This window comes from Excalfactoria chinensis, chromosome 5, assembly GCF_039878825.1.
Source record: "Excalfactoria chinensis isolate bCotChi1 chromosome 5, bCotChi1.hap2, whole genome shotgun sequence".
In the NCBI taxonomy this organism is placed as follows: Eukaryota; Metazoa; Chordata; class Aves; order Galliformes; family Phasianidae; genus Excalfactoria; species Excalfactoria chinensis.
The window spans coordinates 29,549,432-29,570,872 of NC_092829.1; the positions used below are offsets into that span (position 1 = coordinate 29,549,432).

The 21,441-nt window shown below is 37.9% G+C and overlaps 1 protein-coding gene across 4 annotated transcripts in view; it reads left to right on the plus strand.

The window, feature by feature from the left end:
• RAD51B (RAD51 paralog B) overlaps positions 1-21,441 on the plus strand; it is a 329,325-nt gene that overhangs the window by 11,451 nt on the left and 296,433 nt on the right. The window lies entirely within an intron of this gene.

Genomic DNA, 21,441 nt, shown 5'->3' on the forward strand with positions numbered 1-21,441 from the left:
GAAATACCTTATACTCTGAAGTCTGTGTTCCTTTTGCAACTGATAACGCCTGCCAGCTGATGTGGAAAGGAAGGTAACAACAAATCTATGTGGATTTGCCCATAAGCTACTGTGGAAGGATTTAGTTTATCACGGACATTCAGTGCAGGGAATGACTGAAAATCATCAAAAAGCACATTAGAAGATTTAAACTCTAGGAATGTAGGTGTCTGTGTCAGGGGCGGTGGGGTGTTTCTCAGTGATATGATCTGTGGGTAATCAGAAGCAGAAGTCAAGAGATACGATTGAAACTCAGCTGTAAGAAACATTTCCCACCATAAGTGAACTTTTTGTCACTCTAGCGTAAGAGAGAAAGTGTGTCGAGATCCTGATTTAAACTGGTGAGGTCTCTTCCATCTTCTGCTTTTGAGAAATATACATGTCAGAGTTGTGAAACTGACCTAGCTGAAAATGAATGGATTTCATTCTGCTATGTAGTAGATAAAGGTCTTTTATGGAGAGAATTAAACCCTGCCTAAGTTCCATTAAGTTCTGGTACGAAAGATAGTGTTCTAGTTAGTACACCAAAATGAAGATACTGCTTACGAAGCCAGGAAATATGTGCTCAATTAAGAATGCACATTTCTGTATTTTGGGAAATAAGATGCAATCCTATGTCATAGGAGGTGGGTTTTATAGGTAGATACTGGTCTTATTTATTTCTTCTTTTAGAAACCCTGTCCTCCTCACTTGCCTGCCTCAATTAAAATGGTAAAGCTGAGCTGGATTTTGGCCTCTTGACACTCCAGGTTGACACCATACTTATATTAAAACAGTGTTGATATTTACAAAGGTCTTAGAATTGGACAACATAAAGTATTGCAAGACTGATTTTTATTTCATCCTACGTGGAAACAAAATGAAGGTTGAACATTTGAAGTTTTCAGTTACATTAAATCTGATGTGTTTGCTTGGGGCATTTGTGATGACTGGTGTGCTGGTTGTTTTTGTTTCCCATTGTGAATGCTCTGGTAAGAAGTCTGGAAATCTTGGCCAAGAATGTGTGCTTCTGATCACAACTGTCCTGTATTGCTCTATGAGGTGTTTTACCTTTTAAGTAAAATCTTTACATTTCTGTGTACTGTTCTAGGAAGGCCTTGGCTAGAGATGGAGGTTACCACAAATGCAGGTCCATAGGTAGTGCTGTGTATGTGTAAGATGTGGAAATGAAACAGCAGTGTTATGTATCTGCAAGAGTTTGTACATACAAAGAAGTAACTTCTGGTATTTTGAATTAAGGAGTATCTGAGGTTCTTATTGTAAACAACCATGGTGAAAATTTTCTCAGGTGTTCTTCCACATCTAGAAGATTATAGATGTACACTTGAGACTAAGAGAGCGTTAGGAAGGTTGCAAAGTGATTTGGATTGTTAATAAACTGGACACATGAAGTATATAACACTATGGCAGTGCTGATACACCTGAGTACTGAGTTGAACGGCAAATAGGTAGACTGAATTGAAGGCCCTGAAAAAGATGTAGAGCTAATAAATGATAGGACTTGAAGTCAAATCTTTAGATTGGCAGAAAAACTGAGTAGATGAGCCAGGAAATCTGAAATGATGGTGAATCAGGGTCCAGAGACTAGCCTTGAAAATACTGGAGCTTAGGGGAGAGGAATCTCAGTAACAAAGATGTAAGAATCTTACTTTGTTTAGCTCAGCTAAGGAAGTGTTAAGTTTTGTTTTTTTTTTCCTTTAGTCAATACATACTTGAGGAAGAGGTATTACAAAAGCAACCTTGTCAGCTGACAAAGGTATTGTACAGTTCTGTGGTTGGAAGGTGAATTAAGCAAGTTCAGACTTCATATAAGGGGTGTGTCCTTAATGGAGTAATTCATCATTTTAATATGTTACTAAACTTAAATAGTCTTAGAATCACAATGTGGGAAAGGACCTACAAGATCATCTAGTCCAGTCCTCTTCCCATTACCGTTGCTACCACAAGCCACTAAACCATATCTTGTAGCTCCTCAACCAGATGCCTCTTGAACACTGCCAGGGGTGGTAACCCCACCACCTCCCTGGGCCAGGTCTGCAGTGCCAGACCACTCTCTGAGAGAAAAGGTTTTTCCTAATGTCTAATCTAAATCTCATCTGGTACAACTTGCGGCTGTTTCCTTGGGTCCTGTTTGTTGCCTGGGAGAAGAGGCCAAACCCCTCCTCATCACAACATTCCATCAGGTGTAGAGTGCAATGAGGTCTCCCCTGAGTCTCCCCTGAGCCTTCTCTTCTCCAGACTAAACAATCCCAGCTCCCTCAGCTGCTCCTCATTAGTCTTGTGCTCCAGACCCCTCACCAGTTTCATTGTCCTTCTCTGGATGCGTTCCAGGGCCTCAATGTCTTTCTTGTAGTGAGGGGCCCAAAACTGAACACAGTACTCAAGATGTGGCCTCACCAGTGCTGAGTAAAGAGGGATGATCACCTCTCTGCTCCTGCTGGCCACACTATTTCTAATGCAGGCCAGGATGCCGTTAGCCCTCTTGGCCACTTGGGCACACTGTTGGCTCATGCTCAGCCGAGCTTCAACCAACACCCCCAGGTCCATTTCCTCTTCACAGTCATCCAGCCACTCAGCCCCAAGCCTGTAGTGCTTCATGGGGTTATTGTGGCCTTGTCACTAAGTATTTTTAAATGGATTTTCCCCTTCCCCATTTCCTAAAAGAGAAATTGATTCAGAAAAGCTTTGATTTGGGAAACCCTTTACTACCATGTTATGCTGGAATTCAAATGAGTTTTATGTAGTTCTTAGCATATAAAGGTTCTAGCTAATAATGATTATGTATTCATGTTGGATGCATACTGCATTTCATTAGCAAAAGTCAATAGCTTTCATAGCTTTTACTGAATTCAAAGGGTCATTTTTCAAATCCAAGCAGCCTTATATGTTATATGAAGTATTCTGGGGATGTGGGGGGAACATAACTGTCTCAAAACTGATGGTCATCATGCAGTAATTTATCCACGCTTCTGTTTTCAGTTTGTGAAATGGGAGTTTGGTTGTGAGCATTCTGAGGGAAGTTACTGTTACGGGTTGCTGTTCCAAAAACACTCAGGCCGTATTGTTGAGCAACAAATAGGTGGCCACTGGAAAATAATACTTCAAATCCACTTGGAAATTTTAAGTAATCTTGTAGCAAATGAAATTCTGATCCACTTCAGAAAATGAGAGAAAAATATTAAGCATGTTAATTGAAAGGCACCTTCTTTGCCACTGAATTAAACAAAATGAGAGTGTTATTGATTGTAAATTTTTGCTTGGTGTATTTTTTTTTTTTTTATTTTTTAATGTATGGAAAACATGAATTAGTTCTTGAGAAACGAAGTGTGATGCCGGATTTCCTGTTTTCATTCCTACTTCTTCCTAACATTGTAGTAAGTTTGGTTCCATTCTAGGTGTTTTAAGTGATGCCAGGGCAAGAGGCAGCATGCAAGCAGGGTTTTGATTGCTTCTGGGCTATTGAGAGGCTGCCAGGAAGCTGTGCTGATGACTGAGCAGTCACTGAGTCTTTTCTGTGCGGAGGATTATGTAGCAGTGTCCCTTTCCACCCTTCCCTGCACACAGCAATGAATGACTGAGAACTGTGGTGACTGGGCTGGTTGAAACAAGTCAGTCAGCAGAAAAGTGATTGCTAGAAATGGAGGAAGACAGTTTGGCTGTAAATCAAACAAAAATCTAGTGAAGATGTAAACATACATGAAAGACTTACGTTTGTTTTAGAGTGTTCCATAAAGAGGATTTAGATCTGAATGTTTTCTGTGACAAAATGGATTGATGCTGTCTACCAGGTAGCATATTTAAGTAGCAATCATCAGTCCTATATCTCTAATTGTTTTGTGAAATCCTTAGCCTTCCTAGAAGGGATGGAAAGCAAAATGTGTTCGGGTACTATTTCTTCTCTTTTTCTTCCATGTTCATAAGAAAATATTTATTCAGTATAAATAGTTCAGCATTCTTGCTTCTTGGGGGGGGAAGGTTCCTCCATTTTAGTGAAGAGCTAAAACTGAAAAACAGTCTGACTAGAATTGCTCCTGAGTTTTAATTGCTCAGCTCATAAAAGTTATTTATGGAATCTGGTCATCTTGTTGTTAGTAGATGACAAAATGTGTGAAGCTGACTAGACATCTCTGTGAGAAAGCATTCCAAGAGCGATGCTTGTAAAACAAAAGTGCCTTAAGTATTCTTTTAAATGTCAAATTGAGACTGGAGATGAAACTTATTTAGTAAATCCCCATGGCTAATAAAAAATTACTACGCGGACTGTCCTTTATACTTTTGTCTGGGTTTTGTCCTTAGATCCATGAAGAGAAACTGTTATTGTGATAAACATGTTGGTTGTTATTATTAGTAGCAAATGTATAGTGGTATTCATCTTTTCTGTACTGTTTTTGAGAATATGCATTAGCTTAAGAGGAGCAGCTTTCTCATTTGTAATTTTACAGTGCAAGTGGAAGACAAACTATGATCTGTGATAGTTTTTAATTGCTTTGTGAAATTAACAGTAGAAAAGATGCCCTTTGTTTCTGCAGGTAGTACTTTGTTCCTGTAGATGCAGTGCACTCCATTTAAAAACAACAAAATTATCACTTTATCAATATTAATAGTGACAGCAATTACAACTGTCAGTTTCTTTTGATATTCTCAGTTCTCTCACTTTTCATTTCAGTACTTTCTGCCCAATCGTGTATTTTGTGAACTTTGGACACAAGGTCTTCATTTGGTTTGGAAAGCCAAATATTCAGTGGGACATATGCTTGTTTTGGGGCCTGTGAGGAGTTTTCCTCAAAATCGATGCATTTAAGTGCATGAACTACTTGACTTCTGCAGTGCCTTTTCTGCTGTCTTAGGTTAGGCGTGTGTAACTGTAGCAACTGAGCTTCTTGCAGTAAGGTTTCTTTGGATTTCTTGGGAAAACTGATTTGTTCTTCTATGAACTTGATAGGGTGAAGAGACATGAATGTTTTACACTGATGGTATTTTGAAAGTTATCTGTAGAATAAATGCTTAGAATTGAGTAGATACAGCAGGATTTGCTGTTTGCATTGTTCTATATGAATTAAACTTTGAGTAGTGTCAGCTGAGTGGCAGGAGAGAATTGTGTTCTTGCTAGCTATATCTTTTATAAGAACTTCTTTAGTGTTGTTTTAAAACACATTCTCTTTGCTATAAAGGGAACTACCTAATCTAATTAATCATATTACTTCAGTCTGAGTAACAAATGGTTGTGAAACAAAGCATTTTATATTAAGATTTCCTTCCGTTATACCTAGCTGTATGTTCATGCCCAGAGCTAAGTCTATAGCTTTGTTCTTTTACTAAGGATTGTAGTGTTCTCTCTTTTCCAACCTCTTGCCCCCCCCCCCCCCCCCCTTTTTTTTTCCCTTGCAAGAGCCTGCTTGAAGTAGAAGCATCAGTTTCACACACATATTAACCCCATTCTTTGTAAAATGCGGTGGTTTGGAATGAGTTTTTATTTGTTGTGCTTAATTAGGAAAACAAAATGGTTAAAAGGGAATTACAGACTTCCTTTGCTCTAGTGAAAACTTCTTAAGAACGGTTTTTGTTGTTGGCATACTGTTTAAATTCTGCACCCCATGGTACTGAGCAAAAAATAGTTTTGATTAGAAAGGAGTTAGTCTGCCTGCAGTGCTGTTGCAGTAACCAAGTAAGATGGTTTTGTTTTCTGGTGTGCTTGTTTAAAATATATACATATATATTTTCAGAAGGCACAGTTTGTTTTGGCTTAAAATGATTGTTTGAAATGTAATTATAACTATCTTCAGTACTGCTACCATCTGTGTAGTCTTTTATACATGTCTGGAGAATATACATTCCTGCAGTTTGGGACCTGTCAGTGTTCCTTTCAGACTGTCTATGCTCATAAAATGTTCGGTACTGCTGAAGAGAAGGAACAAGAAGTAGTAGAGCAACGTTTCCTGCTCTTATGAGGTGGTGAAGCATAAAGGCAGTTTCAAATGAAGCTGGAGTTATCTTTTTCTTTTCAAGTATTCCCTCCATTTTTCTTTTTTTCCCCACTTTATGTTACAAGTGACTTTGTTAAAAGTGCAGTTTTCCACTAAATTTTGCATCTGGTATGTAATAGTTTAATTTAGGTTATACTACTCTAGTTTTCAAGTAATAGGCATATAAGAGATGCTGCACTACTGAACTAAAATTTAAAGTATTTGTTTCTGTTCTGATACATTTTTGACAACACAGAGAATAGCAACAGCTGTAATTGTGCTGGAGTCTTTCATGCCTTTTATTGGGAGTTCAGGATTTGCCAATACAAATGGTTTTCACTGTTTAAAAAAATAAGAAGAAAATTGCCAGAACCTTTAGGCCAATGGCCTGCTTGACACTGCAGAGAAGTACTTAACTTTTGACTAGTCCATTTAAGTTTTCTAGGAATGTTTCCATTTAGTTTTATGTAGGTTTTTCTAGGAATATTTGTGTTTGTAAAAGAAAGGATTCTGGTCTCTCAATAGGATAACAATGCAAGGAGCAGTTTACTGGATTAGAAGTTGTTGGATAAACCTTACTTATGTAAGCCCAATATAGATTAATTAGTGGTTTGGTTTCCAGATATCCTTGAGTTTGTTTGCTTTGTGGTTGCTCAGCCCGAGGGCTCCTCAGAATAAATAGGACCTGCTTTCCAATCATTGCTCCTAAATAAAATGGTACGAGCCTTGTGAGGTGAGAAGGGATGTGGGATGAGATGAAACAAACAGAGAAATGCTTGTAATGTTAAAATATTACAAATGTGCACAGTGATCAGAAGTTAAAATTGTATTTGTTTGAAAACAGTAGCAGATGTTTGATAGAATCAAGAAGGAAAGTGTTATCTTGGAAATTATTGTTTGTATGGAATTGGGCGCGTTGCTGGGGCTTTGTTTTTTCCATAAAGAATGTTCTAAAAGCTTCATGATGCAGTCATGCTGGTGTTAAGTAGAGAACGTCTTTTTAAGCATCTGCAGAACTTCCTCACCTTTTGCACAGAGAAGATCTGTGTGATAATAATGGAGGACCAGACCAAACTATTGCAGATAGATGTCATATGATCTTGGGCTGACTTGGAAATAGGAGCATCTAGTTTAATTGGACAGGCTTTTCAGCCTGCACTTTCTCTTCTTTGAGGCTCCTGTGCTCTGTATGAGTTGTGGATTTTCCTTTGGTTTTCCTCCTGTTTTGTGGTTGAACTGGAGAAAAAAAAAAAAAGTTTCTGGGGAAAATTGGTAACAACAACAAAATAACCGAATATATGCATAGTGATAGGATTTCTTGGAGGTAATACACAGAAGTTGCCGAAGGCTAATTTGTGTCTGGATTGCTTACCTTTCTCTACTTGTATGGAAGTGCTCTGTCATAGTCTCATCTATCATGATAGAAACAGATGTGGCTGGGCAGACATTGGCTGTGAGTACGAGGTTTCTGAGGAGGCCTTAGTACAGAGCATATACACAGAATTAGTGTGCTGTGAATTAGAACAGATATGCCCTATCTTGTTTCTGTTATACCTGTAAAAATGAGGATATTGGAAACGGGCAGGTGCTGCTGAAACAGTACAAATTCTGCTCCTAATTATCCTGCTTTCAAGGAGCAGGTTGGCAATAGCAAAGGATGTTGTTACTGGCTGGAAGTGCTATTGTAGGGTTGACAGCAGCACTTACTGCTGGGCTTCCTTTTTCGGTTGGCTGAAGGCATGCACAGAAGAGAGGAGCTGGCAACGTATTGAAGCTGCTGCCTGGAAAATTCACTGACCAGCAACCCTTTCTGAAGGTTCCTGTAGGAAAGAAGGCCAGCAGATAAAAAGCTGCAAGCAAAATAAATCTGTGAAAATCACAAAATCTCATGTGGCACATGGGCAGCAGGTTAACTGAGCTGGTGTTATAGAAAGTGTAATCCAAAATAAGGAGCCCGTCAGCCACTGTCAGTTGTTAAACAGTGGAAAGAATACGTGTGGTTTTTTTTTCTTGCCTGCCTACATTGTATTTCAGTGCAGGGTAGAGTTTGCAACTATCTCACGCCTTCTGATTATCTCAAGCAAGGATAAAATGTAGCTGGAAAGTAACCCTGGAAGTAAACATTAGTGGGCAACTGTTGCACAGCTGAACAGGCTCTACTATAGCCAGAAAGGAGGGGAAGGTATATGTGGGTTCTGGCAGCCTTGCAGATTTTGAATGTGAAGGTACATCTTCAGTTAAAGAAAAAATAAAATGTTAACCAGGTGATTACTGAGAACAAGGAAAACATCATTAGGTGCTCAACAGCATCTTTTTGGGCTTTTGAGAGTTTTAGAGGGGATTGTACTGCATATTATGATGATTTGTATTTTGAAAGTGAGCAGCTAATCCTTACGTTGCTTATGTTTTTGGTTTTGTTTTTTTCCATCATTAGGTCAGCTTGCTGGTTTTAGTCTGTGTGTTCTGGTTTTAAAATGTATCATAACATGGTGTATTTGGAGTTGTAATGTATCCATGCATAAGGAATTTTAGCTGAGGTCAGAAACTATGCTGAGTAGTGGGTTTTCAAACCACAGTGTTTCTCCCTATGCTAAAATTCAGAATGAGGTATACAGCGATCCATAAAATAGCTGGTAGGATTTGTGGCATGCTTGCATTCTTTCATTATTAATAGTTTCATATCCATTTGTCAGCGTGCTATGGCTAAACCATTACCCAAGTTTTTGCAGCTGTTGTTACAGAAGTCTGTAAATGTAGTAATTTCCAGCTCCTGTTTTTTGTCTACTGGAAAGAGGAGACTTTATAGAGAACTTACTGAGTTGTCCAAGACTGTAAGTTCACTTCTAGGCAAAATTCTGTGATCTTGATTTGAACTTCACCAGCGACGTTTTCCTCTTGGTTCTTTTGTTTTAATGGTGTTGGTTGCAACAGTTGGTTCAAGTGCTGGTGTTTTGTTTAATCTCATTAAAATTCTGCACATAGTTATAGTTCTGTAGTTCTGTTTTTAAGAACATCCTTGTGGAAATTACAGATGATGATTTGATCTGTAGGTAAGGTAGGGGCCTATTTTGAGATAAATGGGTCTGTGATAGCATGTGTGGGTTGGTGTTTGGTTGGTGCTTTTTTGCTTTTTGATCCTCCAATCAAATGTGAATACAGTTTGTGCTGAAGATACCTGTGTAAAGTAGGAATTTTGTAGAATGCTAGACTGCTTTGTGTGTGATACTGGGCAGCTCCTGAATTACTACAATTACGATTATTTCTCCATTGGTAGAGTTTCATACTAGTTACTTGGAAATGCAGATTTCTTGAAGTATCCATGTGTGGTCTAGTATCTGTGTGTGTGTGTGTGTGCACTTCTCAATATTTCACTACTGTCAAATTTCCAAGGCTGCAGTTCATAGCTTGTGATTTGTATCTGCTTTCTCTCCCATTTTTGGTGTCAGATTAAAAAAAAAAATCTGTTAAGATAAATGTGAAATTTCTAAATGATAAGTAAAATTTATGTATGCGTACAAGGTTGTGTGACCTATAATAGCATTATTTATGCTGATAGAGTGTAATGAAATCTTTGCTGTCTTGTATAATGCTGTGCTAAGATGTGAACTGCGCTTTGAATACTTGACCATCCCACCTGAATTCAGTCCAATTCACTTGCTTCTGACTGGACTACTAACATGTCAAACTTCTCACCAGGTTAATACAGCGGCTGTTAAAATAACAAGCTATGTTTCCATTAATTTCCAAAGTCTAAAGCTTGTTGTTTTCAGACCTAGATCCAGCCGTTACCAGACATGTTTTGAGCATGAAGGTGCACCAGTCCATTACTAAGCTTGCATTTCAGCTGCCTTAATATCTTATTTTTCTGGTATTCCTCAGTAGGGATTCTGATGTTCAGTGGGGTTAGTTAGGAAGAATGTTTTTTGCCCTAATATTCCCCTAGATTTTTAATATAATCTGAGCCCAGCTTCACAGCTACAGGTACAATTGACTAGCGTAATACTGATTTGTTTCTCCTCTCAAAAACATTTTGTACAGAAGATTGTAATGTTTCTTTTTTACCGCAATTGAGTCCTTCCTCTGGATGGTAGAGGTAAGGTTTGCATATTGGTAAATATGCCATGAAGCCATGGTATTATGACCTGATTACTGCTTTTTTTTTTTTTTTTTTTTTTTTTTTTTTTTTTTTTTTTTTTTTTAATAGGGCCTTGCAAGTGTAAGGAGAAGTTAACTAGGGCAGATCTGTGAATAGCTAGGAAAAGAGAGCTTACTTAGCAGTACCATTTAGAAAAGTTAATTTGCTCTTTCTGAAGTATAATCTCTGCAAGTGGCAATAGCGTATTTGGAATTAACAGTAAACAGAAACTGGCTGCAGTGAACTTGTAGAACTTACTGGATTTTGGGGCAAAAAACCTTAAGATCTGAAGCCATCTGCATGTTAAACAGACAGATTCTCTTGATTGTAACATCCATCTTTAAGTAAGATTGGGTTTTTGTAGCTGCAATGTTCCTCAGATACTGAGAATATCAAAGGAAATGCTGGGTAAGAAAGAACAAATCAGTCATGTTACCGCAGTTCTTCTACAAAGGTTATGTTTCTGAGCTCTAGAAATATGTGTGAACTCAATGACTGTTATGTTCTTCTGTCAGAAACAATACATGAAATTACAAAATTGTTTTTACCAATGCTAAAGTTTGCAGTAATGCATGGACCAGCACAGTCCAGCACCTCAGGATCTAAATTACCACAGCTTTTTCACTCAGCTTCAGTAGGTCTCCTGCTTGTTTTAGAGTTGCTATAACTGCAAAGAGGTAAAATAAAGAAGGATTGGCAGAGAATAATATGGAAGTCTTTTCCTGGCTGTTACTAATTGAATTGATAAGAGTGAGAGGTTTGATTTTTTTGTTTGTTTGTTTTTTTAACTAGAAACCTGAGGAGGAGTCTGGAAAAGCCGGTTTATCCATCAATATGATTTAAAATCATTTTAGGTGAAAATTGGCACTGTTCAAAACCTCTATTCTTTGCAGTCATCGCTATGGCTGTAACGTATCCTTGGTGTTTCATCTGTTGTATGACACAGCTGAGAACATCTGTATTACATGTAAAGGTTTTCTTTTCCTTTGCTTCAGTTTGTACTCTGGGAGCAATTAGAGAAATCTCTGAATTGAGTCCTGTTATGAGGGGGGCTGTTATTTCTCCCTTCATTGATTTGTTTCATTTAACTTCTTGCCTCCAGTAAGGTGATAAGAATCTGCCTTTAAATCTAATGTTTGCTGTATCAGTTACGGCATTAAATCTACCTGTAACATCAAGACTCAGTTGGCCTTGGAAATGATGAAGAAAATGGCAGAATAACTTCAACTCCTGTGTATTACTTACTTGCTAGTTGTATTTAACTCCTCTTTAATGCTTCTTTTTGTTTCATCTGTTTAAGGCTGAAGAGCTGTTAGCCACGTACTTTGTAACAGCAGTCTGAATATGCAGTAAATGTACAGTGCCTATTGAATTCCTCAGACTTTCTAAGTTTTCTGAAGCGAACAGGATTGTGTTGTCTCAGTTGGAATGACCATGTGGGTGGCTGATATTTGGACTGCATTCAACAGATTTAAACTCATTGTCTTTTGTATTTGTGAGTGAAGGTGAAATTTCACTTTAAACTCTTTGACACTTTAAACTCTTTTCTCCTCTCGAATATCTATCTGGTCTTTTGAGATGTTGGAGACTAATCTTGTTCTATCACATTCATTTCTTTTTTGGTGCTGATGCCCAAGGATTCTGTTGAAATGGTGCAGTGAGTGGTCTCTGCCATGGAAGGAACAAATAACTGAGAAGGTTCAAAAGAAAGACAGGTATTGTTTGAGCCTGACTGCAGAGTACAGCTGCTGAACATCAGGCAGGAGTTCATTCATTTCTCTAAACAGAATATACTAACTGAACAACAGATGTGTTTTTCAGTGATGTGGATCAAAACTAAACTTGAATGTACTAACTCTTCTCATATTTGTTTTCAGTGTGAACATAATGAAATGTAAGTATGGCAGGTGATTTACGAACAAATAATTTCACCCATGATCTTTAATTACACCTAAGCTACACGAGCTGACTTTGAGTAATCAGAACACGAGGACTGAATTAATGCCCTGTGCTGTAAGTTTTTCAGTTTTTCTCTATTTTAGGCTTTTAAAAAGAAAACAAACAACTATGGGAACATTTTCAAGAGCTGTAAGCAGATTTCATGCTCTTAAGTGGTTTTCTTTTTTGCTCTTTCTATGCAAACTGCATAAGCACTTTGGCAATGATGGTGGGATGTGAAGATGGTATATTGAAGAAAGTGCCTGACGAACTTTTAGAAGAGGAATTGCAAACATTTATTTTGCTTTCTGTTCTTTCTGAATATTGGCTGTACAGATCTTCCGAACTGTATTGTTATTGTGGATTTTATAGGTACATTTATTTTTATTGCATTAACCCTAAAATGTAGCTGCTGCATTTTGATGCTGAACTAGAAGTCATTTGGATTACTTTCTTAGCTGTGTTACCTGGTACCCCCCCTGGCCAAACTGAATATGCAAAGGAAGAAAAAAAAACAAAAGTTTTAATGGAGAGATCTGTGGATGAAGGATTCTGTTTGTGGCAAAAACCATTTGCTCTCTAAATGAAGTACACTATTCTTATTCTAACTTCTAGTGTGCTGTCCCATAAAAGCTGTGTGTATTTCAGACAAAAAGAATGGGCTGTGTTTATTCAGTGCCTCATAGAGCTCACTTGTGATGCTATTTGGCTATTGCTTATGGAAAAATGATCAAATAGCAAATAGAAGTAACATGCAATAAACTTTTTATTTATAGCACAAGTTAAATTCCTTACTTCAGAGAACTAGTCAACTTTAGTTGACTTAATTTTAGAAGAACTTCAGTATTTGCTTTGAGTCTAAATATAATAGAGCTTTCATTATCCACTTCTGTTAGGCAAAATGCTTTGTTATAAATAAATAAATATGCTTTGATATTTGTTAATTAGTGGTATTTTTTCCATCATAGCGATGTTTGGAATTTCTGTTGACAGTGAGGGGAAATGGCTGTACTGGACTTTTTTCTGTCAGCTTTTCTCCCTGAGCAGCAGCCACAAGGTGGTGCCTTTTCATCACTGAAAGGAAAAAAAAACAACCAACCTATTTAATTTTTAAAACAAATTTCATGTTGGCTTTGGGCCTGTTACTTGACAGAAAGGGAAGGCTTGGATATTGAAGTGACAGTTTTGATCCATTTTGATCCTTTTCTCCCTGATGAGTATGTAGACTGAGTTGTTTTTGCCAGCCTTTAGGATTTGAAACTGTTAGATTGTGATGCTTGAATGTTGAGAACTGGAAGTGAAAAGTAGTGGCTTGTAAATCAGAATTAAAGCAAATCATGAAAAGACTGGCCTTAGAATACTGAAGCTGTGTAGGCCAGGGAAGGATGTAGGTTGCTGCCTTGTGAAATAAGGCTCAGAACTGCAACAACTTTACCTGTCATGCATAGGCTGCCTTGGTGGGACTGTGCAAGAGCTTGGAAGTAGAAGTGCCTTATGCAAGTCCTACACAGGTCAGGGGAGTGCGGGTAAGGGACAACTGGCACAGCAGTTGTGATGATTCGCATCATTGCATCTTAGCTTATCTTTGCAAACTGAATTCAGTTAGAGAGGGAGACGCTTGAAAAATGATCTGAAATATTGTTCTTTATTGCCGAATAAGACCTGACAACAGAAGTATATGAAGTCTTCCACATGACCTGTATGTAATTCCCAGCTGTGAGCCCGCTGGCAATGAGTGTGAAATCTGAAACACAGCTGATAGGGGAAAAGGTTGTTGTCAGCCCAGGCTGAACACTTGAATATTCATAGTGTGGTGCTTTTACAACCACACGCTGAAGTACATTACAGTAATTTACTTTGAGATCTGAGCAGGATGTCCTCCGAGCTGTGTGCCTTTCCACACACAGTCATGATCAGTGCTGAAGGAGAACCAGGTGTGCACCACATTGTACTCATTTTCCTCCAAACTAGCAAGTCCTTGCCCTCCCCCACCCCCCACTTCATACCTCTCTGCCAAATTTCCTGCTGTAAATTGGTATTACAAATTCTTGTATGTACCCTGTGACCCCTTCAGAATATTTGTGGTATTTTAAACCCTGCATTGTGTGCATGACACAGTGTTTAGTTTGGAAATGAAGTTTAGTTTAATCGCACATGCTGATTGTGGTGTTTATTTTGGAACCAGTAAGTGGGAGGCACTGTTTTATTTTTTTATAAGTCTGGATGAATTTTCCCTGTTACTTGATAACCATGTATAAGCTTGAACTAAAAATTGATGTTCAAAGGAATGCTGAAACATGGATGGCATTTTAGTACAGACTGTGTCCACTCTGGGTTTGGATTCTGATGGAAAACTCTTTGGGCATCTGTGATTCACTGTGGTGATAGTGATAGTGTCCGTTCTGTTTTTAGAGGATCACAAATGGTTCCTCTCTGCACCAGCTGAGCTGTTCTGGAAACAGCAACATCTGCATTGGAGGAGAGACCTTTGCTGTTTGCCTTGTGCATCTGCTGCAGACAAGTGGGTCTGTGTTTGCTGAGGGAGGTTATAGATCTGTGACCCTGGCCTCATTTCATTTGTATCCCACACGGCTGCATTTGCAGCAATGTTAAGTAACTACTAGAATCTGATTTTCTACCTTCCCCCTCCCACCCCCTTATTCTCAGCAAAACTGCTCTCGTGGTCTGTAGTTAATAATGCATGTGGTGGTGATTCTGGCCCAAAGTCTTATCTGTTGATGTGTGTTGAGGGGCTTGGATGGAAAAAAAAAAAAAAAAAAAAGAAAATGAGTTTCCATGATTCTTGTTTAATGATGTTTAATAGAAAAATAAAGCAAAGCACAAAGGAATCTACCAGCAAATTTTACAGTACTGAGAGGACACTTGTCTCTTCAGTGTTTTTTGATTACTGAAGCACAGCTATTTTCGTTCATAGTTCAGTATGCCATGGAACAGCAGATGCTGTGTGAGAAAGTTGAAGCTGTATGAGAAAGTTGAAGCTGTGTGTTATGCAACTAACTCCTAAGCTATATTTTCCCTTTAATATTCTTATGATCTTCTATTGGAAACTTCCCCTTAGGAGAAATGCTGGAACTCTATCCTGATTTAATAACACAATTAAAAAGCAAGATTTTACTAATTGAGGGATTTTTTTGAGATAGTATGTGTTTTCAATACCAAACTCCAGTGTATCAGAATAACACAGTGTTATTTCCACTGCAGTTTTCTGGTGGCTATTGGAAAAGACTGTTGGTTGTGGTTGTTTTTGTTTTTTTTGCTAGCTGTGAGTTTTTCCATGTCTGCCTTCCATGTTCAAGTAAGCAGGGTTTTATGGAAACATGATTGAGGTGAGAAAGAGGCTCACTTTTGTTTTTTACTTAAATTTAACTCTGAAGATCTGCTTTACATCATTATATTAACTTGGATTATACACATCAGAAGTGACTTGATAGTCTTCTCAGCTTAGCAAGTGTGTTCAAGGAGGACAGTACTTGAATATATGGTATCAAATTTGTCATAAAATCAATGACTTATTTCTGTATAATTTTTCTAGTACTAACTTTCATTTGTTGTCTGTAGAAATACTGCGCTTGAGTGCAGACACAGTAGATGGCAGTTGAGTCATTAGTTTTACAATGCTGGAAATAAAGCCAAGCTTGGTTATGAACTTAGCTGTTTGTAGAAACAGGCATATTTTACTGGAAGATGAAAGCAGAAGTTTTGAAGCTGTCAGTTACGTAGGCATAGAAAATGGAGAAAGAAGTATCCTTTTTTTCAATAAAAGGAGCTACCCTCTCAAACTTTTCTTTTTTAAATAAATGAACCAGGTATGATCAGCATGAATAATAAATATGAAATGACAGATTCCCTTTAAACACATTGCAAATGTTCCTTTTGGTTTTATAAGCTGTTATTTACAACATTCTCTAAAAAATTTATATCTTTCTGGTCTTGCTTACACCATCTGGTCATTTGTGATGTGACCCTGAGAGAAGGGGAAGGGTAAAACCTGCCAACAAAGTGGAGACATTCTAACAATATCAACTTATCAGAGTAGCTTAAGTCCTGCATTCCTTACTGTGGCAGTGTCTGACAACCAAGGCTAAGAGTGTGTCAGTAGTTCTGCTAATCAAAATGTAAACAGATGCTTGGCAGTATTCTAAGTGGTTGCTTTATGGTGTTCAGTACTGTCTGCTTGGATGGTACTATTTGGTCATTTACTTCTTAGTGTTTTCCATGCTGGCAGTAGGCAGTGGATTGATGGTCCTGTAAGCTGAAGCAGCAGTGCAGACTTCATAATATCCTGTCACTGTGATTCAGCAGTCATGTTTATTGCTGAGTTAAGGTGGTGTAGTTGGACTTGGGTTATGATTCATTCTTTGGCCTTTGTGCTGATGCTCTCCTTTTAATAAGAGCGCAATTGGACTTCAACCTTGGAACTAGCTTCATTTATGTTCTTCCTAAGTTATTTTACCACTGTCAATTGCAGATTCGTAGGAATGCTCAAAACCCAGAACAGGATGTTTACTTGCTAGAGCACAGAGGATTTTAATTTCATTTTGTTCAACTGCTTTTTGTAAACCAGGGGTATTTTTATATACTTTTATGATGTTTATGGTATTGCAAATACCTTTGGAGAAGGTGTTACCTGAAATTGTTTGATCAGTGTAATTTCATAGGGAGTGCAAGAAACTTACCCTTGGAACTCATTCACTGAAGTCAAAACAAGCCATCTCTCAGTACAGTTTTCTGACTGTTTCTGATTACAAGCCATGAGAGAAGATATGTACCAGACAGAAAATTTGAAAACTAGGAGAAAAGTGTTGTTAATTTCATTTGAAGGCTTAAGTGATTGTGGCAAGGTTGGGGGGTTGGCATCTTCTTCCAGGTAACTAGCAATAGGACAAAAAGGAATGGCCTCAAGTTGCATCAGAGGTGGTTCAGGTTGGATATCAGGAAAAATTTCTTCTCTGAAAGAGTAGTCAAGCCTTGGAACAGGCTGTGCAGGGAAGTGATGGAGTCACTGTCCCTCGAGGTGTTTAAGGAAAGGGTAGTTGCAATATTACAGTCACAGTTTAGTGGGCAGTATTGGTGGCAGGAAGATGGTTGGACTAAATGATCTTAAAGATCTATTCCACCCATAATGATTCTATGATTGTAACTCCCTGCTCACATGTCTCTTCATGCTATGGTTAGGACAGTTCTAGTACTGTAGCTGCAGCTGTCCCTAATTGAGAATTTTCTCTTCAGGTTAGAGAATAATGGAGTCCTTCTAGCAGCTAGTTGGTTCCATTAATGTCTTTTTTTTTTTTTTCTTCCAAAAGGCCAGCTTTTTTTCCTCTTTGATTGAGACTTCCCAGCAGGAGGTACCTTCTTGCTTTGCCAGCTGGAGAAAGCCCACATCCATTTACATAGACTATACTGGAACTCGGAGGCATTTCATTTTAATTCCAGGCAGCCAACCCTTTGCTGCTGCCTTTGGAACAGCTCAGCTGTGGAAGAAGTGAGCTAATCTGGAAATTTGAAAGTGAAGTACTTAGTGAAGCCCTGGGGTTTGCAGTTGAAGTAATTAAGGAGAGGAATTGCACATGCTGTACTTGGTTGTTTTTTTTTTAACTAGCTTTCCTTTGATCTAGTCTCTTGATTTAAATTTCAAGATTTAAATCATCAACCTACCCCATTATATTGCTTAACTTTTCTCCTTCTTAGCCTATAGAGGAGATGTAGAGTCTTGTTTATACTTTGTTTTGTGCTTTGTTGCAGGAAGATTTTGGCTGTCACTCCTGCTTTTTTCCCCTCTTGTTTTACTGGGATTCTTTCCCTCTCTCCCAACCATCTTCTCCTCCATTTTCTCCCTCTGCCCTCCAACCTACTTTCTTTGACCTCAAACATTTCCACCAACTTTCTATTCAGTTTATGATCCAGCTGAGAATTATTGTAGCTTTTAGAAATCTGCTTCAGGCGTCTTTGTAGTATCTCCTTCACTATGAATCAGTCCTACTCTTTGTTCTTTCAACGTTTCTCATTTGTTGGAAGAGTTGACTTCTTTACAGCTGTTGCCATTTGGAATATGCTTGTTGCACTTCTCTGCCTTGCTGAATAAACTGCTTATTTTTAGCATTTACTCCAAAAAACCCTTGGAAAAAAAAAAAACAAAATCAACCTTGTTATCTGAATATCTCTTTCTGACATTAATATATTCGAGGCTTAGGCTTATTGCGTGTTGCTTTTTTTGATACAGTTTGTCAGAATTCACTTGTGCATCTGCAAAATATATGCTGAACTATGTGATTATACTATTGTGATTATACTATTGTGATTATACAGTGATTATACTATTGATGAATAATCTTTGTTTTTCCATCAGCTTTTGCTGGTAGACTCTATGGTCTCTCTGATGGAAAGAAACTTCCAGCTTGCAAGGGGAATGCAGTTTAAACTGGGAGCATTAGGCCAACCATCATTTGTTGGAGAAAGGTTAAGAAAAAGTTGATATTGACATGAACCAAATAGGCCTTTGTTTTTTTAAAATCTTATTCAAAACATTTTCTTGCCAAAAAGCTGCTGGGCAAATGTGGTAAATGGCATAAAATCTAGCCTATCTGCTTTGGAAAAAATAAAACATTATATGGATATTACTGGTACTTGAACTTTGTTTCTAGGAGTAGTTTTTTTCTGTAGTTAATCTAGCCTGTGTTACTATGAAATTTCTATTATCTCTGAGTGCGTACGTGCTCTTTTGTGTTTTGTAAGTAAGCAGGAGGTATTTGTTACAGTTCAGTGCAAAAAGAAAAATAAATTAGGGATACATGCTGGTTAGTTGTTATTTCTTTTTGGCAACCAGTTTTTGTTTGTTTGTTTCCTTCAAGCCAGTAAGACAGTGCTACTGATGTTTCTAGGGCTTTGATCAATGATACAGTTCCCTTCTTTTCCCTTCCGAACTGCCATGTGTATATATTCCTGCTAGCTTTTAAATGTTCCCATGTTTGAGGTTCCTGTTTTGCTGCAGCCCATGAGAATCCTCAGTGCAGCCATGCCATGGCTGGGGGAGGTGCTGGCAGGTGAATGGAGGGAGAGCTCAGCTAAGGCTTTCCTGTATGGTAGTAAACTCTGACTACTGCTTACTTTAAGAGCAGCATTGCAAGGCTGATGTCAGTCTTCTGGGTTTCTTTGATATCTGCCTTTCTAATTACATCTGTCCCATTTTGAGTTAACAAATAAGGATGGGAATGTGCAGAATTTTTTCCTGAATATGGTAGACTCTGTCTGTCATAACTGGCATTTCGCTCAGCTTTGATAATTTCCATGTAGAGTTTGATTCTACTTTAGTTGTGTGTGATTTCATTGTATCAGTATGGTTGGTTGAAAGACATAAAGTACATTTTACTCCTTTAAATGAAGAAACTTCATGTTTTAATGTCCCTAAGGCAAGCAAGTAAAATGATGATGTGTTTCAGAAGCAGCTGGGGATTAGCCATGTTGTTGGTTTATCATAGGATATTTCAGGCTATTACTTCCTGAGGAATCTCATTGTCCCTACCAAATAATTGAATCTTAGCGGGTTGAGGCTTTCCCTGTATCTGTAACTGGTAATTTGAAATATGGGCTGTAGTGTGATAGTATCTGAGAGTTGACTGGGAAAGGATTACAACAGGAAAAAGGCATGAGTGGAGATCTCCCAGTTTTTCATTGTGCAAGGCAGAGCAGAAACTTCTTGTATCTTATCTTTTGAATAAAAACTGGTTAGCTGACAATAGTCATTGTCATAAAGGTTCATAAAAATGCACTTTCTGAAGCCAGGGATCTTTGGAATCAGTGCTGAACAAGGAGATAAAACGTGTCCAGATTTTATTGGCTCTGTTTTCACTTGGGAACAAGAAGTTCAGGCAGTAGTCCGATGAGCTGTTTCAGCCCTGACAGAGAAATCAATATTCATATTCTTTTCTGCTTTTTATTTTGCTATAGGTTGTCTGTTCCCTCACAGAAGGAACTTGAAAACTTCACCCATGTACTCATGCACTCATACTTTGCACTCCAGAAGCATTCTGTACTGTTTTCTCTTTTGATCTTGCAGTCTGCCACAGTTTCTCCTCAAGTACTTGAAGTAGGTAGGCTTTCTTTGTGTAGGGCTTTGATTGTCTGTTACAAGTTTCCTAGAAAAAAGCAATGAGATGGGAGGTTTGGAAGTGGAGACTAAAAAGAGGAGCTTTTCCAAGGTTTTCATTTCTGCACATTGTAAGGATTATCAATTCTAATTAGTCATAATGTATTACATTACTATACAGTTAGTTACAGATTAATTTTCATAAAAATACAAACAATTATTTTGAGTACTTGTTTTTATAAAGTTTCTCTTGCACGCACATTTCTACATGCTAAACATTAAAGGCGGCATAATGTGTGAATAAAATGAATTATTCCAAAACATTGGAAATGCTTAAAAAAAAGGAAAAGTTTCTGCTATTTTAAACATAGTGAATTTGATGAAGTACCACATTGTGTCTTGCTCATTATCTTTATTGCTTGTTTTTTTTTTCTATAAAATGCTAGATGATGTTTTTCTGACACTGATCTTTTAAATAAAAGTTCATAGTATTTCAACACTAAGCGAGTCAGTTTAATTCTAGGGTTGGAAGAAGGAAGGGTGAGAGGCAGTTACAGCTCTTTGTTTTGCTTTAACATCGCGTCAGAATAAGTCTGATAGCTGAACTCTGAGAGATATGTAGATTTAGGATCCAAATTACAAGGAAATTTCAGTCTGTTTGAGTATGGTGATCAAACCCGTCACTCTCATGCGTAAAATATAAGTATCTGTGATCTCTCTCATTTAAGTCTATTGCAGAGTAAATTAGAAGGAAATAAGATTAAGTAAAATTGTTATTTAAGGAGTAAGCTGATTTCCCTGTAACCTGCCTAGATTTGTTTAATCTTGGAATGCTATTAGCTTGAGTATTCCACAGTATGGGATTCAATGGACAAAAGCATCTTAGAGTTTTTATTAACACAGCATAGAATTGTGTGTTTATATCAGCAAAACGGATGTTCTTCTGTAGATCACATTGGATCTTTTCACCTGTAATTGGATTGTCAAAAAAACCTTTCTTGTCCTTTTCTAAAATAACTTCACCTGGTAATGTGACCATGGAGCTTGGGTTGTAGTGATTGTGCTTTACATTGAGATGCTTGCTCTATTATAATTGCTTTAAGGCTTTTGTTTTGTTTTAGGACACTTTCCCTTTTCTGACTTGCTGAGAGCAATAGCAGTATGCTACTCCGTATGGCATTGTGTGTTTTGCTTTGGAAAGTAATTACTTTTTTAGTTTAGCTTTCATAGCTTTTCTTAGCTCCCATGCAAATGAAGTGCCA